This window comes from Sitophilus oryzae, unplaced genomic scaffold, assembly GCF_002938485.1.
Source record: "Sitophilus oryzae breed Bouriz unplaced genomic scaffold, Soryzae_2.0 scaffold_1801_pilon_pilon, whole genome shotgun sequence".
Lineage (NCBI taxonomy): Eukaryota > Metazoa > Arthropoda > Insecta > Coleoptera > Curculionidae > Sitophilus > Sitophilus oryzae.
The window spans coordinates 988,494-1,016,314 of NW_022146504.1; the positions used below are offsets into that span (position 1 = coordinate 988,494).

The following is a 27,821-nucleotide window of genomic DNA, read 5'->3' on the forward strand; positions in this document are numbered from 1 at the left end:
GTGAAACGAGCCTCTACGGCCATTTATCACTTGGCTAAAATCTTTATGTATTAGACGCATTTGCGAAACCGAAATATTTGTTATGTTGAAAATAGGGTGGGATATCTAAATTATCACAATTTCCAAACCTGTCATAAAGACACGGCATAACAAAAACTGAACTCTACAACTAAACGTTAATTTTGTGTATTCCAATGATGTATTGCGGCTTAATTGTTTTAAGTGTTCTGCGCAGAATGTTAACGAATTTAATTAATTATAATCTCCAAGGGTATCTGCGCCTAATTACAAACTATACAGATTGTTAACTGGACGGTTACTTATTGGTGAACAGAATGGCAACACTGCCTACATTCCAAATGAGTACTAAGCTAAGCTGCCAACTCGTCCCGTGTCGCGTGTTCTCTCGATGAGCGGGCCGAGGTTGCCATATTTCAAACATAAAGCTCTTGCCGCGAGTAATAAACAAATTAACAACCTGTATATGCATGTGTTTCTGAATAACAGCATAATGCAGAATATTTTCAATATAGCAGCTCTTAAATTAAATGTTTTTATTAATACGTAGGTATGTAGTATTAAGTTGGTAGTTTTATGGTTTATATACCTTACTTCTCAAATATTTTGACTGACTGTTGATTACACAGGAAGAAGTTAATTTTTAAAAATGGTTTTTCGAGAAATAAACCTCATAGTCGCATTTCTGAGGTCGAAATATACCTCCTACCTCTAAAATTATTTGTACTTATTTAGGACTCACCCTGTATAATGACTTGATGAAAGCATTAAGATATAATAATTATAAATTATAATGAATAGGAACTAGGAGATTAATAATTATTATAGAAGTAAAGATATCTAATATTGATGATCACTAAACAATGTTGATAAGTATTTGATTATATAGGATGTTTCTAAAAACATGTGCCATCTCTGGTGGGGAGACTGCTCATGTAAAAATAAGATTTATTTTTTATATCAGCATAGGTCCGATTCTGCTTCGTTACGAAGGTATGGTTGCTAAAGTTTATTTTTTTTTCGACTTATTATAATTTTCAGCGATTTGAATGAAATTTTGAGGGTAAAAGTTACTCTAAATAATACATATTTTGATGCTAAAAAAGTGTTGACATATTCGTCATAGACGTGCATATGGGTTATCACTAGAATATTTAAAAAAAAACATGTGCGCCACCGACGTTCCTTTTTCTTGTTGGCAATATTGTGATAGACCGTTTAATGCCGATTAAAAGTTGTATCTTGAGATTTTGTCGATTTCGATCTCCTTGATTAGATAAATGTAATTTTATTATCGCAATTAATAAAATTAAAATAAAAATAAACTTAATAAATTAATTTATTTAATCATGATTTAATCAAATTTATTATTAAAATTTATAACACTGATAGGTTCAGTGGTATCTAAATCAAATTAAAAAAAAATAATCATATTAAGATAATTACAAAAGATTTATTTTTTAAAAGTTTTAACATTCTTTATCTTTAAACCTATGCATTTTTGCACCCATATGTTTATAGGAACTTTTTTCATAGTTTTTCATGAGGAATCACTGAGTACTTATTTAATACTTTGGTCAGTTAATGACATTAACATTTTTTAAAAGTTGCTATAAGACTTGGATCGGCATTAAACGTTCTACACAATTTTACTAATAAGAGAATATAAAGTTAGCAGCGCACACGTTTTTTTTTAGAAAAATGTCCCAGTGATAACCCATATGCACGTCTCTAGTAAATATTTTGACACTTTTTTAGCTTCAAAAAAAAGAATCATTTAGAGCAACTTTTACCACCAAAATTTGGAAAAGAAAATTATAATAAATCGAAAAAAAAATATGTTAAATTTTAACCCTCTGTAGCTACGAAACGAATTAGAATCGATGTTGATATGAAAAATAAATCTTATTTTACATGAATAATCTCGCGACGAGAGATAGCACATGTTTTCTGAATCAACCTGTATAATAATTTAAAATAAATTTAACTTACTAACTGAAATGACTTACTTGGGATCTTACAACTTTTTCTAGTGGAAAAAGTGCATTGTATGACTTTTTTACATTTTCTGTTTTTGGGGGAATTATTATCGAGATTATTATATTACATATTAACTAAGCTACAAATGTAGAAAATATTTCATATAAATTATATTTATACGCTTTTAGGAAAGACAACAGTATACCGTAATAATCCTACATTTTCTTTAGCTCTAGGCATACGTTACGTTTAAATTGTTTAATCTCTGGAGATTGTGTTTCTCAAATTGATTCATTTAATGTTATCGTATTTCATGTGATATCTAGCTCTAAAAAGCTTTCAGATAAGGTAATTTCTATTTTATATTCGTTCTCTTTAAGCCGTAAAATCTCTTTGCACTGTAGTTGGTAGACACTAATTGGTAGAATTGAAATTAAAATTGGAAATTTCGTTCGGCATTAATGTTTCATTTCTGAATTGTTTTTTTTTCTTTCGGCTTATATTTGCTATGCTGCTTTTCTATAAGTCGAATAAAATTTGAAGAAGAATTTGTTTTTGATCTCTTTTAGTAAAAAATATATTTATGGATTTTTAAAGGAGTAACATGAATTTAACATGAATGAAATTGTATATTGCGATTAAACGTAACAAATTTGTATGTGAAAAAAAAAAGAAGTTGAGATGGCTTGAACATGCAATATTATACAGGATATTCATGCATCGACATTACTTGCAATATTGTGCAATATTTTTTGTTGCTGTCATAATTGAAAGTTTTATTAAACATGTTAACTGATGACTTACTTTTTAAAATTTTCAAAATGTTTGAAACAATCTTGCAGTTTCCCGTTTTTTATCTGCCGATAATTTTTTTCTCTAATAATAAAATAAATCCATTTGATGTATTTTTTTTTCGAGGACCTACATATGATGACTAGTCCTAGTCTTGCGGTCTTGGTCTTACAGAATAACGAAGATCAAGCCTAATATCAAGACCAGCATCAGATCTGCAAGACCAAGACCAAGAGCGATACTTAGGAAACGAAATTAAAAAAAAAAATAAAGAAAGAAATACTTACAAAAACCTTCAATCCCCAAGTTGCTTTTATATAGAAAAAAAGTACATTATGTGTATATTATGATTATGAACCTAAATTCAACAATTTCCGAATTATGAAGTTTTAATTTTGAAATGTTAAACGAAAATTCTGGAATTTCCAGACTTGATATCATACTTAAATAACTGGAAAAATTGTCTCAAACATATAACCGATATGATATATTATCTGAATTTTTATACAAGAAGGTAACATAAATATGATAATTCTATCTATCTTTGTTAGAAAAATATTTCTAAATCAATTGTTCAATATTTAGGACAAAATTAATACGAAACGCAGAACACTTCTTTTTCACACGTGGTTATTTTGGAAATACGTTTAATTTTAATGCGCATGTGCAAAGTAAGGTCCCCCTAGGTAGGATAAATCTATTGAACAAAATTCCATAAAAAGAAGGTATGCAAATGGCATTTCGTAATAATGCACTTTCTAATGATAATCTTATGGTGTTGATATATCCATATATATGTATGATCCCTACATCCTATATGCGTGTACTTGCGAAACACTGATGACACACATCACAAGTACATGCGAGAGGTAGCCGACGCTCTCTATAGAGTCTGGCACTGTAAGAAGAACATCCTATAGGTATGTATAAGGACTTATTAAAAATATACATTTTTTGGAGAAATTGAAAATGTTGCATTTTTGAATTCTTCTCGTATCTTGGTTATCAAATGCTAAAAGCTAGTTCTTAAATAGTAATAATAAATTAATAATTATAACTTAAATGTTACACAAAACTCTGTTTATTTTCTAACATTCAGAATAAAAATGATTTAAGTTTTACAGAAAAATCTAACGGATTAAAAAAATGAAATTATGTAAATATTTTTCTTAAACTAAATTTATATACAGGATGAGTCTGAGGGGTAGTATATTCCGATCCCAGAAACACGTCTATGAGAGTTCTTTGGCAAAAAAAATATAAAATTTGGAATTTTTTGCAAAAAAAAATATTTTTTTTGTTAAACTAAACTTTATTGATAATAAAGAAACTATAGGTAGTAGATTAAATTTACAAGAAATAAAACCCAGAAAAGATCTAGTAGTTCTCAAAATTTAAGCAAAAAATATTATTTTCAAAATAAAATAACTATTATACAGGGTGAGTCTTACCCTGTATAATAGGTATTACTTTTTGGGAGGCCTTTTGTTTTCATTGTTAACAGGAATATAAGGTGTCCTATTAAAAACATATGTACCTTAAACAATCACTCCTTTATTCCCAACTACAATAGACATATCTGGCAAGACTGCGAAAATTGGACATTCTGTATACTAAAAAAAATATTGATTTATTTTAGATTTAGGGCAATTACATTTTACGACTTCAAGCGGGCCTTTAATGCAGTTTAAAAGGCCAAGCGTATAAATGAGGGATAAGAGCGGAGATCTGTTTCTGAAAGCACGGTTAGAAATTGATTTAATAAATTTCCGGTTGCAAAATTTAAAAAAGCCTTAGACCAACTTTACCATGATGGTATTTCAGTAAAAACTATTTTAAATATTTTTTTTTTCTTTTTCCTACATGGTTTAAGTTTATAATATTCAATTGATAATTTACGTATAAATTTAATGAATAGTTCTATTTGATAATTGCTAAATACCATATGTATTTAAGAACAGACCTGAGTTTGTTGATGAATAGATCTATACTCACAATCTTTGTTTTTATATTAGGCCAGTAAGCGACGGTTTTAGCACAGATAACACGTTTTAGGGTCCGAATTCTGAACACCTGCACCGATTGACGTGAAATTTTAACAGTGAATAGAGATATATGTAAGAAACAAAAGTTACAGAGTAGCGATGTGTGCTTTCACCCTGGGGGTGAGTGCCATCCCTTCCCGGGGGTGAAAAATAAATTACCAATTTAATTACAAAAGTGAATAAAGGGATGAATTCTAATCAAAAAATGTTCTATAACATTTTTTCAGAAAATTAATATATTCCGAGTTATTTAGGATTGAAAATGTTGATTTTTCATCTAAAAACTGCATATTTTTCTGCAATTTTTTATAAATAACTCGAAAATCTTGTGTTTTATCGCAAAACTCGTATAAAGTAAAAATGAAGCTTTTGGAATACGTAAACGATCCATTTTTTTTCTTGATTACCGTAGATGTAATAATAACCGAGTTATCACTCTGTAAACTTGATTTTTTATTTTTCGAAAACTAAATTGCAACCTTTTACCGTAAAATAATGACGAAAAAACATTTCGAAGAAAATGAATATGGCCGTTTTTAAAGTGCTTGAAAACACCTTTAAAATGTTTTTTTTTAAAGTTCGTAGCTCAAAAACTTATGAGTTATGATAAAAATAATATTTTCACCTCATTATTTCGGAAAAAAAATACAACTAAATCTATGAGTTAAGTCATAAAAATAAAAACTAAGCGTAATACATGTACAGTTGGCTATATTTAGGTACTCACAATTGATTTTGCAAGTTCGAGCGGTTTAGAATGCCTAAATTTGGAAAAAAGTTGAAAATAAGAAGAAAAAAATATTTTTTACTTGTTAACAAATTTTAATTTTTGTTGACGTATCTCAAAAACTAAGCAAGATACGTAAAAAATGCAACAGAGGAAAATTGAAGGTCTTTTTTTGCAATATTTTTGCTCCCTTTCAATTTTCCTGTAGATCTCTTTATTTCGTAGATATTATGTTTTTTTTTAGTTTGATTTGCATGTAAGGACCACCTTCTTTGAGCCCTTAAAACCCAAAAAATTTCGTGAAAATGAAGAGTTCAAGACTGTTCAACTATAGATGTTAATTTGTAGCACGTGTAATTTCCTACAAACTGATAGTCTTTATTTTTATGAATTTTTTTATGGTATAGATTTTGTTGTTAATTTTTTCCGAAAAAATGAGATGACCATTTTATTTTTATCATAACTCCGCGAGTTTTTGAGCTACGAACTTAAAAAGACCTTTAAAAAAAAGGCATTTAAAAGGTTTTTTCAAGCACTTAAACGGTCATATTCATTTTCTTCGAAAAATGTGTTCTTTCGCCATTATTTTACGGTAAAGTGTTGCAATTTAGTTTTCGAAAAATAAAGAATAAAGTTTACACAGTGATAACTCGGCTATTACTACACCAAAGATATTTTACTACACCTACAGTAAACAACAAAAATGGATCGATTCGTTATTCCAAAAGCTTCATTTTTGCTTTTTATGAGTTTTGCGATAAAACGCAAGATTTTCGGGTTATTTATAAAAAATTGCAGAAAAATATGCAGTTTTTAGATGAAAAATCAACATTTTCAATCTTAAATAACTCGGAATATATTAATTTTCTGAAAAAATGTTATAGAACAGTTTTTGCTTATTTATCCTTTTATTGACTTTTGTAATTAAAATGGGTGATTTATTTTTCACCCCGAGGAGGGGTGGCACTCACCCCCAGGGTAAAAGCACGCATCGCTACTATGTAACTTTTGTTTCTTACATATATCTCTATTCATTGTTAAAATTTCACGTCAATCGGTGCGGGTGTCAAGAATTCGGAGGTAATACCGAGGATAAAAATAATAATTATTTTTATCCTCGCTTACTGATCTATATTTAACTATGCACGTCTTAAATAGAAATGAAACTGGGAGATGTCTCCTTAAAGGCAGCTAGAAAACTTCTGGAAAGGCAGAAAATAGCATGGATAAAAGTTAAGAACCTAAATAAAAATCAAGAATTAACATTTATAAATTCCATTTAGAGATATATACGATCGCAACTAATGTATGATCTACAAAAATGTTATAATTTCACTCTGCTTTTAGACGAATCAACATAGAATTGAATATTTTGTTTTAAAGATTACCGAAAGGAATAGGTAGGAGTTTTTCCGACGTCAAATGGACTAGTTTGGAGTTCTTAATTTCGGCACTGTCTTAGCCGGTATTGTCTGGACAAATGAAATGAGGGCCCCAGTATTGCCAATTGTATTTGAACTATATAGAATTTCACATCATTAATAATAGGTACTGGAAATATAGAGAGAAGTTTCTAATTATACCATATGATTGAAAAAAAAAGCGGTTGGGAAATGAAAATCGATGGTAATTTTGGAAAAGTCAAGCACGTCATTATTTGGCTTGTACTATTCTTTATTTTCTAATGAAGTTATTACTGCCAGCTGGCCTTAAGAAAGCTGTAATATACTTTTATATTGAGTACAAAATTCGAGATTTTTTTAAAAAATTGATTTGTTTATCTGAAAACGTTCTATTTTTTTATAATTAGTGTTAATTTTTGACAAATTTTATGTCAATTTTTAATAAATGACGTCTAGAGATTGGCTTCGCCAACATTATCATTTATTGTCATTTCCCAGCCTTCTTTGACGACACTTCTTTTCGATAATACAGATTTCGATCATACATTTACATAATTTTCGATCATACATTTTGAAGTTTATAATAACATACAACCATTCAACCTACCTAGATTGAATGGTTGTATGTTAGGTATGTAAGGATTGTATGTTAGGTTGATAAATTAGCTTGTGGTATATAGAAATGAATTAATAAAAAAACCTTATTATTCAAAATAACAGGTTAAAAGGTATTAATAGACTATATTCGATGATTTCTATGAGGTTGCTTTTAGGCTAATTTCATTGCGGCTCATTCAGATCTATTGTGGTTCTTTGATTTCTAGACTGAATTTTCAAGTTGTAGGATACAACAGTGCAACAGATACGGTTATTTGAACGAGAAATTGATAACTAATTGATAAAGAACTATAAGGATGGTCTTTACCATCCTTATTCCCTGGTCCTTTTCATCCTTGTTCAAACCGTTATAAATAATTTGCAAGTTGTTAGGATACAACAGTGAAATAGATACGGTTATTTCAACAAGAAGTTGATAAGTGATTGATAAAGAACTATAAAGATGGTAAGGACCATCATTATAGTTTTTATAAATCAGTTATCAATTTCTTGTTCAAATAACCGTATCTTTGCATTGTTATAGATTGCGTTCTGTCGCTTTTTCTATTGATTTCTTTATTTACTACTTGATTTCTACTTTGTCCGTTAATGTCATCAACTTTGAATGCTTATTGAGCTTGCAATATTCTGTTAGTAGACCCCCTACAATTTTGACATATATTATTATTATTATTATTATAAGTTATTCTATTCAGAGTTTCAATTCTTAGCCAACCATTATTTTCTTGGTCATATATGTATAGGTTTTAGTCTAACAAATGGTCATTGATGGGTCCTGTTTGACCATTTCATCTGTTCACGTTACAATTGTGATCATCGTGTTCTTATATCCAGGCATGCCTTTGCTACGCTTTGCCAATAAATTGTTATCAATCAGAGCACGCACATAATCTTATATTAATCTAGAATTGACCTCTATGAAATCAAGTGTCTTCAACGCTACTTATTATCTGCAGGGCTGACAAAAAACTAAAAGAAATAATTCCCTCCTGCTTTATTATTGTTTTACGGTCAGTAGAGAGATGCTATTATTTCCTCTGTTGAAACAGAATTTTCCAGAATATCAGCATCTAGATACGCCAATTTTATATAAAACAAGATATAGCTATACAAAGTACAAAAATAATTGGCGTATTATCCGGGATAAGAATTGCTTTATGTAACAATCCCTGTGATGTAAATAAATTAGTTGTTTTATACTTCTTCTCTAATTAAATTTTTGCGCCACTACGATATTTACTTGTTTTTCTATCAAATAATTATTTTCCTACATTTGTATGATTCTTAAAATAAAATGTTTTTGAGAATTTCATTAACCATTAGTGTTTCTGAATTCAGGCAAAATCTAAATATCTTGGGCAATCTAATATCAAAAAATAGTAGAGTATTTGGGCAGGCTCAAAGGAAACCAATTTTGTTTTTTTGCGACGTTTCGCGACTTTATTGTCGCTTCTTCAGGCACTAAAACATTTAGTATTCCAAATGCCTACAAAGTGATTCATCGTGATTCCAACCATTTGCATTATAAGAAATATATACAATACGAACAGAAACTTTAACAGATACAATACGAACAAACACAATACGAACAAAAATTTTTATGATGTATAATGGATAATCATAATATCTACATATCTTTATCAGAAATACCGCTTGCTCTTTAATTAAAAAACAGATATGTCTCAGGTATATTAGAAATCATCAGCATTTGAATTTTGTTTTTGATTATAGAAGTATAATATATAATTGTTTTAATATTATAAAAGATATAAGGCATACACACATGGCCAAAATTATTGCATATATCGTTTAAAAATATACGGAAAGGAATTTAAAGAATCTTTTTTTATACATAGCTTTGTTAATTTGTAATATTTTTTTTTGTTAAAATGGATATGATAAACAATGTTTAACGTTCAGACCCAATATTATTACAAATTCTTGCACATTTCGATTTGTGGTCTCTTGGGTTTTAGAATAAATTTGACCATTGTTTAGGCCTTAAAATGCCTAGAAACATTATTTCACAGTTTAATAGAGTCAGAATAGCAACACTGTCTCAACAGGGCTACCGGCAAGTTGCAATAGCTGAAATTGTAGGAGTTAACCAAAGCGATGTTTCGCGAATATTAAAAAAAATCAGGGAGATAAACGAGCTTATAGACGGGCCTGGAAGAGGTAGAAAGACAGTTACTACTGCTGTGCAAGACCGCCAAATATCCCTAATTGCACGACGCAATCCTCTGCTTTCTAGTACTGCTATTAAAAATGAGTTAGCTCGCCTTGAAGGAGTAAATGTTTCAAGAAAGTCCATAGTAAAAAAACTCCATGACAGAGGATTACATTTAAGGAGGCCTTTACGTATTCCGAAGCTTAACTTACAGCACAAAATTACCCGAGTACAATGGGTTAAGGAGATGAGAGCAAATGGACCTATTGGTATATTGGAATGGTATTATGGTATATTGGAATTTTGTCATATTTAGTGATGAAATAAGAATAGGTCTAGTGTCAGACTCGCGACGAACTATGGTCTGGAGACCATCTAGAAGACGAGCACGCTTGAATGCAGCTTAACGCCGTGTTCAAGGGGGAAGCATTATGGTATGGGCAGGTATAATGCACGGAGCTCGAACTCCTCTTGTTTTTATTGGTGGCACAGGAGGCACATATCTTACAGACGTTTTAGAGCCTATTATGCGTCCATTTCGAGGGGCAGTGGGGGATGAATTTGTTGACATGGACGATAATGCTCCTTCCCATCGCACTTCGGTTCGCGAATGTTGTGAAGAGAGTATAAGAAAACTGTGGTGGCCACCGATGCCACCATAGCCACGTCGTCTCACAGCACGACAAGCATGCCACGTGGTCTCACAGATTGCATTGAGGCTCGAGGAGGCAATACAGACTATTTAGTTGTGAAAAATAATTAAAATTGTTTTCAATATTTTCTGTTTAAAATGAAATTTGTTTTTGTTGATTTTCACTCATTATGAAATAAAATTATAATAACAGCCTAGTTGCACTTAGATTTTTAATTATATATTAGTTAGTTGTGTAGTAAGCCAATATGTCCAAAAATATAAAAAGAATCATATTAGGTACAAAATAAAATATAAATATCGACTGTTAAATATGCAATAATTATTACATATATAATATAATTATTACATATGTTACCTATGCAATAATTTTGGCCATGTGTGTATTACAGCAATACCTACATAGCATGATATAGCATAAATATACTATAAAACAAATAATATGCTATATTAATGTAAATCGATTTTTCTCTGTGGTACAATTAAATTGTTCCGAATTAGAGTACATATTTATATCGGCAGTTCACTAATTGACGTGGAACAGATTGAAAAATATGATAATAGCCCCTTATAAACTACCGGAAGGCTATAAATAAAAATAATTGAGCTATCCTTGAAAATTATAGGAAAATATATTTTAATAATATGCTTATTCGTTATCGGAATTCTGATATACGACCAAAATAAACTAACGATCATACTCTGGTAACTATATTTTCTTGTGAATTTTGCTTGTTATGTCTGTATAACAGATCTTATTTATTTTATATATTTTATATTATTTATTTTTGTATTCATTGTATATAGTACATAGTTAATTACAATTGAGAAAATTAAAATCTATTAAAAAAACAGACAAGTGCGAGTCGGACTCCAAAACGAGGATTCCGTACAAATCTGTAGGTAGATACATACTTTAAATAAAGACTACAGTATGCCCCCGGATTGTATTTACAAGAGGAAAAACTTTTTTATTATTTACACATTTGAAACAGTAAAAAATATGATGTCAATTAAAACTCTATCAATAACAATCTATCAAAGCACGAAAACTAAAATATATTACCATAGAAACGCGTTTTGATTTTTAAGACTTTTATAAAAAAAATTAAATTTTCATGTTTTTTTTTAATTTTCTCTAAAACGGTATAGAAATTGGCAAAAAGTATAAACGAGAGTAACGACTACAGAACAGCAAAATTTTTCTCTGAAATGTCAATAATACATTTTTTCCTCTCGTAAAAACAATTCGGAATCACTTTGTTGTCTCTCTGTCCGTCTGTCTAACCCTTTATCTCGAGAACGCCTGGATGTCGATTTGAAATTAAAACCATATACTCAGGTCTACAGTTCCTTGAAGCTATGTAAAATTCAAATTTCTAAGTTAATTATAAAAAGAGACTGCCGTATATGCCGCATAAAAAACGATTCCAAAAAAATATTCGACACTCTCAAGGGAATCGAAATTTATATAATTTAATATTTATAATATATTTTTTTGAAATATTTAAATTGTAACTATTGCACATACAGATGTTTGGACATCTAGGTGTTTCTTGGTTACAATTTGAACCAAAATTACCTTTTTTTTCCACAATAAGGGGCCGTCCTCTGCCGGAAACACTGCGACCTGTGAGGCCTATTGTGTTTGTCCCCTTTCTATATCTGCACCCATTCTCCTATCCCTGTGCCCTGCACTAACTTATGCAGGTCCTTGATAGGATGGGAGCATAGTTCCTCCGGTTCTAGCCTAGCTTTCCCAAATAAAAAGTGTCGCTTGCGATCCAGAGCCTCGCAGTGACATATTATGTGCTCCGCTGTTTCAGGATCTTTATCGCAGAGTCTGCAGCAAAGACTTCCTTGATACAGATTGAGCTTGTTCAGGTAACACTTGACAGCCATGTGTCCTGTCAAGAGGCCTGTTGTAATCCGCAATTTATTCCTGCTAAGCATTAGCAGTTCCTTTGCGGTTTTGGAGCTAGGTCCTTGGATAAAAGCCTTGCTGTGCCTGTGCCCCTGTCTGTTTCTCCAGTGGACATTCTGCTTTTCCCTGATCCAGAGTTTTAATGCACTACGGGCCATACATTTGGGTATTCCCAGTACTGGCTCTGGACCAAGATAAGATGCCGATGATCCTTGCCTAGCTAGCTCATCGGCTTTTTCGTTGCCTTGGATGCCGCTGGGGCCCGGCACCCAGAATAATTTAACTCTGTTCCGTCGAGCCAGAGCTTCCAGTTCACCTAGGCATTCCCAGACGAGTCTCGACGATACCTTTGGACTCATAAGAGCCCCAAGTGCCTCCTGACTGTCTGAGCATATATTGATGAGCTTATCTGAATAAGCTCTTCTATTGTTTTCTCTCGCACATTGTAGAATGGCGAAGATTTCTGTCTGGAATACGGTTGAGTGTTTACCCAAGGAAAAGGATAAACTTACCCTTGGTCTTTCCCCAAATACTCCAGCTCCTGTTCCTTCAGCGGTCTTTGACCCGTCTGTATACCAGGTTAGTCCATCCTGAAGGAATGTTATATCTGTCCACATTCCTCGATCCATTTTGTTCACCTCGAATGGTTTGTGGTAGTGATAAAGAGGGGTCATCTGGTCCGATCTCATTTGGAGTAGAGTTTCCCCGATAGGATTTCCCATCTTTGAGTGTCCTGTTTCTGTCCTATTTCCCAGAGACAAGACACTTTGTTGTCGATAGAGTCCCATTCTTGCCTCCGCCTGGATCACTATGTGAAGAGGCGGAAGGTCCAGAAGCGCCTCCATTGATGCAGTGGACGTTGATTTCATCGCCCCTGTTATGCTCAGACAAGCAAGTCTTTGCATCTTGCTGAGGCAGAGCATTGTTGTTTGTTGCATTACCTTAGGCCACCATACCAAGGATGCATATTTTACTGAAGGCCTCACCACTCCAGTGTACAGCCAGTGCACCATCTGTGGTCTAAGGCCCCAGATTTTTCCATGAAGGCGTCTGACTACCGCTAGTGTAGTCACCGCCCTCCTTGTGACATTTTCCAAATGTCGGTTCCAGGTCAGTTTGGTATCAAGCGTGATTCCTAGATACTTGACCTCCCCCGAGAGAGGAATCTCATCACCGCAGAGTCTTAGAGGGCCTAGTCCCTCAAGTATTCTGCGCTTGGTGAAGGGGATTATTACGGTCTTTGTAGGACTAATATTTAGTCCCTCCCGTGTCACCCATAATTCCACAATCTTCAGGGCCCTTTGCATTCGCTCCCTTACTGTTGTGTTAAACTTACCTCTGACTAACATGACCAAATCGTCTGCATATCCCAGAGTGTTGAAACCAGCCCTGTTGAGACTATTAAGCAGTCCGTCCATAACGAGATTCCACAGCAGAGGGGAGAGAACTCCCCCCTGCGGGCATCCTTCCGCCACCCGGACTGCAACAGTCTCATTTAGGAGGGTGGTATATGCCACTCGACTTTTGGGCATGCAGTCTATCCACCTGCAGCAGGTCTCCTCTAATCCGAGGTTCCTTGTAGCTCTCGTCAGTGATTGAAATGAGGTGTTATCAAACGCCCCTTCTATGTCGAGGAATGTCCCTAAAAGCACTTCTCTTGATCGTCCTGCTGTATAGGCATGCTGGTCTTGGTGAAATGGTCTTTTCCCCATTATTTCATCCCTAACATACCTGTCCATTAGTTTCTCAAAAGCCTTTAGTACGAACGACATAAGACTGATGGGCCTAAAAGCCTTTGCCGTAGAATAGTCCAGACGCCCATTCTTGGGTATAAAAGCTACCCTGGTCAGCCTCCAAATTCTCGGTATATATCCTAAGGCCAGACTAACTCTTAGTAGTGTACAAAGTTTGCTCGTCAGTAGGTCTGGTCCTTTCTGGAGCATTATTGGACAAATACCGTCCGGTCCCGGTGATTTGTATGGCTCAAATGAGCTTATAGCCCATTTTAACTTTGATTGGTCAATCACCCTTTTTGAAACCTGCCAGTCTTCCCTTGAGGCTCTTCTCGTGAAGTTCTCAAGTCCACTACTCTTCCAGGTTTCTGGGGATTGCTCCAAGGCTATTGATCTGGGAAAGTGTACCCGAAAGAGTTCGGTCAGCGTCTCTTTCCCAGTGGATGTGTATTCTCCTGCACTAGTTACAAGAGAGTTAATTGAGGTCTGAGAGTCCTTAGAGAGTATTTTTTGAAGTCTGGCACATTCTGAGGTACTATCAATGCCCTCGCAGTACCTCCTCCAAGATAATCTCTTTGCTCTCTTCAGTTCCTTGTTATATTCGGTCAAAGAGGTCTTATATTCCCCCCAATCGCCGGATCTTTTTGCCCTATTCCAGTTTTTCCTTACCTGCCTTCTCCTTGCCTCTAGCTGGACGGTCCACCAGGGTGTTGCCCGTTTGTGGCTTCTGACAGTCTGGGGGCAGTTTTCCTCAAAAGAAGATCTGATCGCGTCAGTCAATTGCTCCGCGACCAGTTCCACCTCAGTCGCATTCCTTACCATTGATTTGATACTCGTCAGTTTGCTAGTTAGGTCTGCCCCAAAGGCTTCCCAATTTGCATTCCGAGGATCACGGTAGGTTTCTACGGTCCTTTGTATTCCCGAGATTTCAAACCTTATGTGTTTGTGGTCCGAGCAACTCTCCTCCTCTGACACACTCCAGTTTTTTATGAAATTGCTAACAAAATGGTGGCTAATGTTAGATCTATAACTTCCTGCCTTTGTGTGGTCACAAAAGTAGGCCTGTTACCTTTATTCATTACGTCTAAATTATTTGCCATAAAGAATTGCAGCAGAGCTTCGCCTCTAGGGTTTGTGTCTGTGCTTCCCCAGAGAGTGTGGTGCGGATTTGCGTCCGAGCCAATGATCAACTGAGATCCATTTCCTCTGCAGTACCTCACTAGCTCTTCCACAGTCTCTGGTGGTGGTGGATCAGGGTCATCGAAAGGAAGATAAGCCGATCCGATTATAATGTCCTTCGGCCCTTCTCCGTTCGTTTTTATGTGTACCGCTGTCAGATCATTGTTACAGAATTTTAGTAAGGGCAGTACTTTTATGTGTGTTTTAATTAGTATGCAGGTCCTAGGTCTGTCAGAGGTTCTACTGTATATAAGTTCCACCCCGACTCCCTTGAGGTCTTTTATTTGACCCTGGTTTATCCAGGGTTCTTGTATCAAGGCAATGTCACAGGTCTCCATTACCTTACAGAGGACAGCCGTAGCTGCCCTACTGTGGTGCAGGTTCGCCTGGACGACCCTCATTTCGAGACTCAGCGCCCTTCAGTGCCCGGAAGAAGACCCGTCCGAGCTTATAGTAAGCCTAGAACTGGGTCTGCTCAAGGGCACTAAAAGACGCTAAGTCGATGGAGAAGGCGATGGTTTGGCCATTCTTCTCCACCTTCCTGCTTAGTGTAAGCCAGTCTCCCACATTCAGGCTAGGGTTTTGACGCCCAAGCCAGGTACTGACTTCACTTTCCTCGACTGTCTCTGGTTCCAGACGAGGACTTTTGGTCTCTTAGGAAGGTCCTTAGAGTTGACCGTAGTCAAGTCCGCCCCTTCCCAGAGATTGTTTAAGCCGGCTACAGTATGCTGCAGCCATTCTTTGGTGAGGTCGTTGGCACATGAGATCCAAAGAATCCCTCCCACGTACCTAGTTCCCTCAAACTGCGGCGGACTCTGGCTCCCTGAAGGTGTTTCAGTCAATGCCGCCAACAGCCTCGCTTGAATCAGGTCCGCTTGCTCCTGACTCAGTGTTGTCTCGGGATGGCGTCTGGAAATCACCGCCATCCTAAGTTCCCTTGAGGCGTCACTGTAAGAAACACCAGTCTGCACTTCCGTGCTCCTGGGTTTCTTCCTCAGACTGGCCACAGGTGGTGTAGAGGAGTCCGAGTGCGGTCTTTTTTTGCCCGTACTTTCCTCCTTTTTCTTGGCTGGAGTGGAGCAGGTTGACGGTCCGGGTTTGTCCGTTTTCCCTCCTCTCTTTGCCCTATATTTCTTAGCAGGGTTCTCCCTTGTCCAGGTTCCCTCTGCTATTTTTTTAGCTTTCAGGATCCTCTTTTCTGTGCTCCTGAAATTCTCTTGTTCCGCAGGCCTATGTTTCCAAGTCCTGTGGTTATATTTGACACCTCGGCAGGCTGTTTCTCACGATCCGCAGACGAATCTGCCCTCGTTGTACTTGGCCCAGCGTCGGTGTCTGGTTCTGCTCCAGAGTCTTCCCTTTCGGGATTCTCCGGAACATTTCTTGAGGAGTCACTCATTTCTGACATAACCCTCTTCGTTCGTTTTTTTTTGTTTTTTTTATGTCCTCTGTCCATAAAGTTCCCACGAGTAGGGGTGAAAGAAGGTCAACGCCTGCAGAGCACCCAGTGCAGACGCAAGGCATGTTACTATGGGAGATTGCCCGGTATCCCATAGGCTCCGTTTTAGACACCCGTTTGAGGCACGGGTGCCATTCATCCATCGGCACGGATCGCGTGACACCTTGGATTAGCCTGTGTAATGTGTGTGTGTGTGTGTGTAAGTGTATGTATGTGTGAGTATGTTAGTGAAGTGTGCTTTGTATTCTTCTTTGTCTGGCCTCTCCTCAGAGACCTGTTCGGCATGGGAGACCCTGCCAGTAGTTACCTACCGCCGACATAGCCCTCTGAGTCGTTGAAGCACACAAGCCCCACCGGTCCGTCAAACCGAGAATACATAGGTGGGGAAATTACCTTAGTTTATTACTTGTATATTGTCCTTGTAATAGTATTAAATCTTTAAATCTTTTAATGGTTTTTTGCGTTGAACTATTAAATTTGGCAAGTAATACCTTTTTTATTACAATTATAGGAAAAAAAATGAAACTATACACTTGTAATTAAATCATAAAAATATACGGTATTAACGAACCAGCTTTTTGTGTAGGAGTGATAACTCTGATATAAAGTTTGTTTGGTGAGAGATAGGACGACGGATTCTTACAGAAGACACCCAAAAATTGTCAGAATAAATAACTAACTTTTGAATTAAAATGGCAAACTATTGTCAATATTCTCTAGTTAGACAATTTTTACATATGAAATGTGTTCAAAAAGTTTTATGATGAAGCTTGCTCTATACATATTATGGCAATTAAACATATTATATATATATATATTAATCGGTTTAAAACGTTCTACGTCTTCCGATGCCATCTCTCCATGCCTGTCTGTTTCTCCATGCACCGTCTCCGAGAGATCTTTCCTCCATAAACGTGTCAATCCCTTCCTGCCAACTTCTTCTCGGTCTACCCGGTTTTCTTCTTCCTGCAGGTTTCCAGTTTATAATTTGCTTTGTGATTCTTATTTCTGCCATTCTTTGGACATGTCCGTACCATATGAGTTGACTGTTCTTTTATGTCGTCCACTATCGTATGTTTAACTTCCATAATCTCTCTTATGCGTTCATTAGTTATTCGCTCGAGTCTTGATTTGCCTGCTGATCTTCTCCAAAAAGCCATCTCTGTAGCTTCCAGCATTCGTTTTGTTGTTTCCTTAATTGGCCAGACTACACAGCTATACGTGGTTATACTCTTTATGATGGTATTGTATATTACAGTTTTGTTCTTGTTGTTTATGCTTCTGTCCCACAATATCCCATTCAATACCGTGATAGCATTCCAAGTTGGTTTCGTTCTTTAATTGCTGTATCCAATAGTCCATCATTTGTGATTTGCATATTTTTAATTATTATTATTAATTTTTTTTATTTATTTATTATTATTTTTAATTATTTATTATTAAACATATTATCTTACAGAAAATAACCTTGGAATTTTTTTTAACTGTTGAAGTCTAAGCTTGATTATAAGCATTTAACTTATATCCGTTCGTGTATCATCATCAGCTTATTCAGTCATTTCTAATTATGGTGTAACCATACTCTCTTTGTAGTTAGCCTATTGTTGTGTATTGTTGGCTATGCGGGCCCAAGTTATCCTGCTAATTTCCTAATAAATATGGTGGTTCATTTGTTGTCCGTTCTTCTTGCCAGGTATCCTGCCCATTGCCATTGTGTGGATCCGACTGACATCTATTACCTGTATCTTTTATCGTATTCACTCTATTCTTTTACGGTCTCTCTTGGTTATTCCCAGCATATTTCGTTCCACTGAACGTTGTGCGATCTGCAGTTTCCTTATGACATCCGTTTTAAGTGTCCAGGTTTCGCATGCATAGGTCATGACTGGTAGTACATATTGGTCGAATGTTTCCTTCTTTAAATAGAGTGGCATTCTAGATTTGAATATGATTGAGTTTCTTCCATAATTCCATCTTCAATGCTAATTTAATTCTTCTGTTGATTTAGTAGTTGGTAGTAGAGATCCCGAGCTGTGTATTATTGTCCCAAATATATTTATTAGAATCTCTTTTATTTTGTTTTTCTTGTATATTGAATTATAGTAACGCTTCTTTAAAATATGTAATTGAATATACCGTACGATTGAAAAAAACAATCTTTATCTTAGAGCCATTGCTGGCACCTTTTTTGTTCATATTGTACTTTAAAAGATAAATCTAGGTAATAGGTATTTTTGGGAGAATTTTTTTAATGAAACCAGTTAAATTCATCCCAATAATAACACAAATTTTTCAAAAATGTAAGCATCTGAATAAGTTTTCGTTTTGGAAACAAGCTAAAAAAGTAGTTAACAGCAATATCAAATATCAAAGGTTATCGATTATTTCTTTGTGGAATAATTAAACACCATCCCATCGGAAACCATCTATATCCGCAATTCACAATCTGATGAAAAATAGCACAAAAAATATGGTTTGGTTTGGAGAAAAAATGGTATGAATTCGGAAAATTGTTTTTGGCATGATCATAAAAAACCGAAACAAATCGTAGCAATTACAGCCGCCATAAAGTTTGCAACATCTGGAATATTTTTTCTATTACTGATTTTTCGAAAAAAATATTTTAACTATATCAAATCAATTCCTTAGCCTTACTAACATAAAATGCATAGCATTATTTTTCATATATCTTAACGGAAATGTAACATTCTATAGATACTTGATAATTGAAGTTAGATGATGAAACATTGAAAAGTATTAAACGTTTTTTTAGAAATTGATTTTATATTGTAAATTTTCAAAAATATAGTTTCCGTCTAATGGTCTAAGACACTTGAATAAGATTCTCAGAACTTACGACCGAGAAAAATCAAATATTTTCCTTCATTTAGGTAAGAACAATCTCGGATTTTCAAGGGGTTTCTAACAGGACATTATCTGCTCAACGAACACCTCAGTAAACGACAACCATCCGTGTCATAAACTTTGGTATGGCTGATGGATTATTTTCTTCACTAAGAGTGAAAATGATAAAATTATAAAAAGAAAACAATAAACATTAAGCTAAAAACTAAAACAATGCGCCGAAATCTACTTTCAAGTAATAAATTTTGATAAAGACCCTACCATGTCGAAACGTCAATGTAACTTATAAAAAAAAACGTTTTTCTCTTTGTTTACCTGACCTAAAGCCAAGAAAAAATTAGATAAAATATATATTGAGAGGTCAAAGAAAAGAATCAAAAAAACATTAACTATAGTTATATATAGTTAAATCCTTGTTTATATATTAATAGTTAGTCAATGTGCCTGTATAAGTCGATGCTGCCAACTGGTGGCAGAAATTAAAACGTAAAAAGGGGCGGAGATTATTGAATTTGGCAAAGAAGTAGGGACTAGGAATTCTTCGAATTTAATTCTCGGTAAAGAATAAAATATCTTATTTGCTTCGAACCGAATTTTTACCTCAAAGCGTTATTTACATTTTTTATTTTTGGATATGGATTTATATTTATTTTGATTTTCATGGCCCCTTGTTAAATACTAAATTATTATATTAAGTATATATATATATATATATTTTATTTCTAGATGGCTGTGATATGTCTGACGTTACTTCAACATAGCTGTCTAATTAGTCCAACTTTAACAACTAGTTATCAATTTGTGTCAGTTAAAACAAAAAAATCACAGATTTAGACGTTGCATCGGCCCAACGCCGATTTATACGGTCGGCCGACATACGGTTCGACTGTCGGCCGGGCGGTCATATACGGTCCGGGCCAGTACTTTTTTTTGGGGTCGGTCCAGTGCCTGTTCTCCGGCAATGCGGCATTTGTTTGATGCTGGCCCGTAAGAAATGTGTTTGTTGGGTGTTCACAAAACTCGACCATCTATTGTCGACAACACTTTTAAAATGAAAAGATCTTTTTGAAAAAACAATCATTTTATGTAGTTAACAGTTATGCTAATTATGTCATAATTATAGGTGTATATCTAGTTTTAATTCTGTTATAATTAAAATATGTTTTAAACGTGTATCTTTTTATTATTTTTGAGTATTTTACTCTACAGTCTTTAATTTTTGTTAAATTAACAAAAGGTATATCAAACAGCCACCTAGATTTCTTCAAATAATAAAGATCAACTGACGCAAAATCATAAAAATTAAAGTATCTAGAAAAATCTTTGTCGGAGAGGTAGGCAACCTTAATAATATTTTGAAGATATATAAATTCCCCATTAATACTAGGTGTTCCATTTAAAATAAAAGAGTAACTTACTTTCAAAAGTGACTAATGTTCCATATTAATTTTGTCTCACTCTGTATAAGTTTTTGGATCAAATTTCAATTTGGTTTAACATACAATGGTTACTGTAATTAAATATCAGTCTATACAAGGTCAACTAAAATTTAGGTAGCTATTATCGAAATTTAACATTTACTCTTCATTTTCACAAAATGTGAAATATGTCAAAATCCTTAGATTTTAAGTATATGCTTCTTTATTAAAACTCACTTTTATTTTTCTCCTAGAATCCGAAAATCTATTAATATATAGGGTGTTCCATTAGAAAAAACACAACTGTGCTGTGTAACTTTTTTTGGGGACACCCTGTATCATTCTATATATTTTTATAAAATGCTTTCAGTTAACCTACATATGCTGCCAAAATTTTATTTCTATATAAACTACCGTTCTCCTTGGAGCTTCTGTGGCGTATGAGAGGCGCCACCCGGTATACTCTATTTCATTAGCCAATATAGCACAAGTTATTCGTTATACCTAGACGTATTGTAATTGCATGGTCCAGGGGGAAATACAGGGGAAGAACTTAATAACTGCCAGCGCTCCTGTAAAATTAGTAAAATGGTACTTATCATGTTTTTCCCCTGGGCTCTTCAATTTTAATTGGGCGCTTCAAAGACATCTAAATATAGGTAGACAGAACACTCCATTCATAAAACTCAATTTTTTAGAATCATACATGGTTTGACACTTTTATGAGAGTTAAAAAGAGATGGGTACATAAATATGACAACACGGTTGAGTTTCGTCTATCTTTCTGTCATTTCGCTCCATCAGTGGCGTGACGGTGGTGTGGTGTTTTTTATCCAAAATTGTAAAAAAAGTTATTTTGTGTATTTTAATTTAAATTTTAATTTGTAATATACGTGGTAATATCGATAATATACAATGTAGGGGCGTTTGCACCAAGTTTTTTAAGCAAAACTTAACATTATGTTTAGCTTATTTTCTTGAACCATGCTTTAATCTAACTTGAATTTATATTTAAATTAAGCGGTCAAATTTCCAGGCTAGTGGCCACTTAACCTAAGGCACCAAAAATTTGTTTTACGAGGAAGTATAATTATTTTTATTATATTCCTTTGAGAAAGCTAAAAAGTGTATTATGATACCTCTACGTAAGTTCGATGATTACTTTTGATATCTTAGAGACGTCGATCAGTAGGTATATTCATTGAAAATGGATTTCCTCAAGAGTGGATGTAAGGAAAAATCATATTTCCAAGAAATGAACCTCCTTAAGTCTTTAGGACAGAGACTTTTAAATGACACTGTAATATATATCCTCGGTTTAATTGAACAAAATCTAGAATATCAATATGAGAGGTAAGTTGGAATTCTAGTAAATCTAATGTAAGATAAATTAATTATATTTATACTTTGAACCATCTTTCTTTACTATTTCCAGAAACAACAGCAAAAGTGTTTTAAATCAACTCTTGTGTATATTAAGATTCTACACTTCAGGGGCTATGTCCAGTCTACAGCTTTTTTTATGGGCATGTATGTTTGTTTCTACCACTTCTCGTATTATGTTACAAAAGTATCCCATGAACTTCCACTGCTTTACCCTCAGTTCATAAAAATGCCTGAATAAGAAACTCTAGTTTTAGAGCAGGAACAATTTTATAGTATATTTGGGTTTCCTTGGATTATAGGGATAGTTGATGGAACACAATGTAAGAAAACATTCACCTGGTAAGTACCTATATGTTATATTTTCTTCAATATTTATCAGCACAAGATTTCTTATACTTTACAGGGGGTAATGATGGAGAGGTATTTAGAAATAGAAAAGCATTATTTTCCCCAACATTTAAATTACTGGAAATGCTAGTCTTAAAACCATAGACAATAGACATGATTGCTTGTTGGCATGGGTCTGTGCATGAAGCCACCATTTTTTGGATATTAAGGACGTATTAAGGACCCGCTTGGAGACTGGTGACTTTTCAAATTAAATCCTGCTTGGTTAGTGGTCCATATATTTACTTATTGTTAGATCATTTATATAAAATATATTCCTTAAATATTTGAGTAGGTATTCAATTTAGAAATATATTACGAATAAGATGAATTGAAAGAAATTTTTTAAAATTAAATGTGAAAATATTCAAAGGGTTCATATACTCTATTAAATTATTTTATTATCTGTTATAAGGTGATAGTGCATATGCATTGAGGGGATATATGCAGAAAGAGAGCTGAAGAACTGTATTACTGAAGAAATGTTTCAGAATTATCGGAATATGGAAACGCCACTTTCCAATATGTTTTATGGTATAAGACCAAAATTGCAAACCACAATGTCAGTTATTGTTGCACAACAGTGAGTTAAGAAAAATATTATCTGTTTAATTATAGAACACAATTTAAAAATTTTAATGTATGTACTTAAATTTTTAGATTTTGTTGTTTCAATGTGCTACACAATACAGCCAGAATGATACCTGAACAAGAGCTGCCGCCGTTAGATGAAATAAATATGGACCAAATTAATAAGAAGAGAAATAATAAATTATTTTGAAAGATTAGGGCAATATTTTTTTAACTTATTCTAAACATGTTTTTATGTTGCTAATGTTGCTGTTGTTTTTTTGTTTTTGAGTATTAATTTCTATAAAATATCATTATTAAATGTCTTTTATTCAGAAATAACATACATTACAGTTTTTACATTACAATATAAACAATAATTAAAATTATTAAATAAGTTCTCTTTAAGAACTTCACTGTTCTTTTTTTATTTCAATGTCTACAAGCAACCCTTTTTTTCTTTAGCTTATGTTCTTCTCTGTTTTGAATACTACTACTTTGAATTTTGCCCATCTCCATATTACAAAAGAACAGCCTTTTGTCTAGTAAATTACTATCTTCCCTTTTCTTCAGTTTCTTTGTAACCATCAGTATTGTTTTGAGACTGAAAAAATATCTAATTATATTGAATTCTCTTAAAAGTAATAAAAAATTCAAAAACACAATGAAAGGTTAGTACTTACAATACCAGTACTCCTATTAGTTTTAGACAATCTATCACCATCGTATGTTTTTTAATCCCACAATGCTCTTCTCATTTTTACATTAATTGAATATATTATTATCTTCCGTTTTTGTTTTTTATATATGTAGACCTCCACCAGTTAGTTAAAATATATTTTAATAATTGCCTTTCTTTTACATAGATTTAAACATATGTTGTAAGCTGTTTTTCTTTGCGACTCTATGATTGGCCTTTCTTTTAAAGTAAGTCCAATAATATACAATTAAATTATTTCAAAATTATTAAAAAGTATGTTGTTCTTATATTTTGATAATTTTTTATATGAATATTTTGTAAATCCATTCTGAGAGTTAAAAATATCAAAAATATTGGGCCAGTTTATGTATCCCTTATAAAATTCTGTTTTCGGTGAATAAAATTACAATGTTAAAGCAAAGGATAGTAGCAGAGGATTGGATTTTTGTGTGGCAGGTCCTTTTAACATTCTTTCAAAAATACTTTGTGCTGGCCCATCTAGGGAAGCCTAAAAAAACATATATTATCTCTGTTAATATTATATCTCTATAATATTATTATTAGTCTTTTTTAGACACATCCAAATTCACTAAAGTGTTTTAAAATTTAGACCTGGCCTTGTCATGGAAATTAGAACCTTCCATTAATCGTATTTATGCCACTGTCATATGGATTAGTATATCATTTACAAAATTAAACCAGAACTAAATTTAAAACTTTTTAATGAATCTTGGCAGATTTTGGCATAATGGCTTTAGGACTAAATTAATAAATGGCTGATAACTTTACATTATTAGAGTTCCCCTCCGCCACTCAGATATATACATATATAGTGCGTCCAAGATAACAATTATAAGCATTGAAATCTCAGAAAGGTAAGAGATACAGGGTCAATTAGAAATTGCTTTTAGCGATTTTTGTTTTTTTGGATCTTCACATAATAACCATTATGTTTTTAAAATGTTACCCTGCATACCTATATTTATACCTTTATGGTCAATTCAGATGATTCACTTATCAAAGATTTTTCTTTTAAGTAATCAATTAATTGATGCATTGATGTTATTTTATTTTTCAATCTTCTTAGACCCATTTGTAAAGTATGTATTTTTCATTTTCTTTGTTCCCAAATTTTTATGAGACTTAAATTTCTACATAATATCATTATTATACCTCATTAACATACTTCTTTCTGAAATTAAATATCTTTTGCACAATTTTACTTGAGATACAGGGTGGCGCCTCTCATATGCTACCAAGGAGTACGACAGTTTGTATTGAAATTAAATTTTGGGGGCATATGTAGGTTAATTTAGAGAATTTAAACATATAAATGTATAAAATATGTGCTTTTTAAAAATAGAGAGTTCTACAGGGTGTCGCCAAAAAAGTTACACAACAAAGTTTTGTTTTTTTGTAATGTAATTTGTTTTTTTTGCAAAGTTTTGTTTTTGTAATATTTGATTTTTGGATTCTATGAGAAAAATAAAGGTGGATTTCATTATTGGACTAAAATGTAAGGTTTTTAACATATTTAAAATTTTGTACTTGAAATCAGATTACAACAGGACTCAAACAGTTATACAGGGGTGACAAAATTAATATTGAATATTGACCACTTTTAAAAGCAAGTTTCTCTTTTATTTCAAATGGAACATGCAGAATACTATTCTGATCTTTTAATTGTAGTGTGCATTCATCAATTAATAGAATGCTTAAATGTCAAATGTATGAGTTCACAATGTGTAAAGTACCATTTAGGTAGCTGTTACTGAAATTTAAAGTTTATTCATTATTTTCACCAAATGTGATATGACAAGCCTTACATTTTAGTATTTTAGACATATGCTTCTTTAATGAAACTCACCTTTATTTCTTTCCTAGAATCCGAAAATCAATTATGTAATTTATAGGGTGTTCCATTACAAAAAAAAAAAAAACTTTGATGCGTAACTTTTTCTGGGGACACCCACAGAACTCTTGATATTTCTGTAAAACGCTTTCTATTATCCTTCATATGCTTCCAAAATTACATTTCAATATAAACCACTATTCTCTTTGGAGCCTCCGCGTCGTATGAGAAGCGCCACCCTGTATATAATGTACAGATAATTTTTACCTTTTTCTGATAGGACTTCTTGAGCCAATAAATATCCAACTATTGAAAGATCAGAAAATGAGAATTATCTTACTATGCTGTAAACAAAAAAACATTAATTACTTAATTTTTCAATAAAAATAACTATATTTTTTGTTCTTTAAATTTTTCGTAAATACTAATAATTTCCTTCTAATGGTATTATTAAATTTATCATGGGAAGTTTAAACAAGAAGGTTTTCTAGTGCAAAGAGCAAAAGCTCATGCATATAAAATATATGTATGTAAACAATATTAAAATACATGTATAAAATATATTTTATCAATGTTCTTACAAATTTGAGGGGCCAGCCAAGGAACAAGCCAAACTGCCAGTCCCTCAGCTGGTCTGGAGGCTCATTTAGGTAAAATATTTTTTGGGTGGAGTGCGAACTAGAAGAAAACCTAGCCTAAATAATACTAATATTGTTACAATACTTTTTAACTGATAAAATGTATTTCACTGCTTTTTACCTGCATGATAAGGCCCCAGCAAAAACGGTAGTATCTATTTGAGGCTCAGCATTTGGTCTTATTTGCCTTCAACAAGTTTATTCGGTGATCATAATATCGCTCTTATCAAACTTATCAGAACAAATTTGATTGCACACTTTTGATTGATTTTCCAAATTCTAGAGTGAAATGCTTCGCTGTCTACGCTCAGTATTTACAGTAAAGCTACAAAAATACTATTGGTTACATATGCAACACATACATAATATATATAAAGTATAATAAACCTATTTGATAAAATATGTAAAATAAAAATATGTGGTAAAAAAGGCAAAATTAACCTAAACGAAAAAGCTAGGTTTATACATATATATAAGTAGTTATTTTATTCTTTTTTTAATTTGAGTGTAGGACAGACTTATATCTTTATAATAAATAAATAATAGATCAATCTTACCTATAATATATGTTACGGTTAATATCTAAAACCTGCTAATAATAACTAGAGCTCAAATATACCATGTAGATCGTAAAAACAGTTTTCTTTCAACATTAGGGGAAGAATTACACAATAGCTAAAGTCTGAAGCTCTGGTCTGAAGTAATTGTAAAAATGGTGATGGTACCTTTTATGTACGCCGCCAATCTTAAAGTTATTGATGTAAATTTGATTGATATTCTACAAATAATGTATTAACTGTTTAAGTACGGATACTCGGCTAAATGTTTGAGATCACTTCATTATTTATTTTTAGACAAAATTTGAGGTTAGAATATACCTTTTGCTCGCGTCTGCGCGTATGGCTGGCGGTAACAATGAAATATTGAAAATCTGGATTTTATTTTATTTATATTTTCCTATTAATTTTGAAAAATAGCGATAGCAATTTTGATATTCAAATTTCAGGTATTAACTACCTATAATAGCTGTTTTATTGGTACAGATATTAGCCATAACATCCACAATTTTTAAAACATTTATAGCGGTTTCGAATGTGTGTGTAATTCTAATTTCACAATCGAAAACGCTATCTAATAACAAAATATACGCATTTTTGTAATAATCTACGTATAGTTCTAAATAGTAGAGACGCCACTGTTAAAGCTAGAAAGACGTAATGTTACTTACCGCCGAAATATCAATCTAGGGGTAGAATAATCCACCTTTTACAAATTATGCACTTGCGAACCACCGTAGATAGTTAAAAT

General features: G+C 33.2%; 1 protein-coding gene and 2 long non-coding RNA genes across 4 annotated transcripts in view; 2 read left to right on the forward strand and 1 right to left on the reverse strand.

The window, feature by feature from the left end:
* LOC115883013 overlaps nucleotides 1-27,821 on the forward strand; it is a 638,791-nt gene that overhangs the window by 173,441 nt on the left and 437,529 nt on the right. The window lies entirely within an intron of this gene.
* On the forward strand, nucleotides 22,028-23,538 carry LOC115883016. The gene is made up of 5 exons (XR_004050313.1): nucleotides 22,028-22,333; nucleotides 22,416-22,705; nucleotides 22,770-22,978; nucleotides 23,169-23,336; nucleotides 23,414-23,538. It is a non-coding gene; the product is annotated as an uncharacterized LOC115883016 (long non-coding RNA).
* LOC115883015 lies at nucleotides 23,633-27,740 on the reverse strand. Of its 2 annotated transcripts, none has more exons than XR_004050312.1 (6): nucleotides 27,071-27,740; nucleotides 26,635-26,838; nucleotides 26,143-26,219; nucleotides 25,012-25,215; nucleotides 24,007-24,531; nucleotides 23,633-23,927 (listed from the first exon to the last, which is right to left on the reverse strand). It is a non-coding gene; the product is annotated as an uncharacterized LOC115883015 (long non-coding RNA). The 2 variants fall into 2 exon arrangements; XR_004050311.1 differs by having other exon boundaries at nucleotides 25,000-25,215.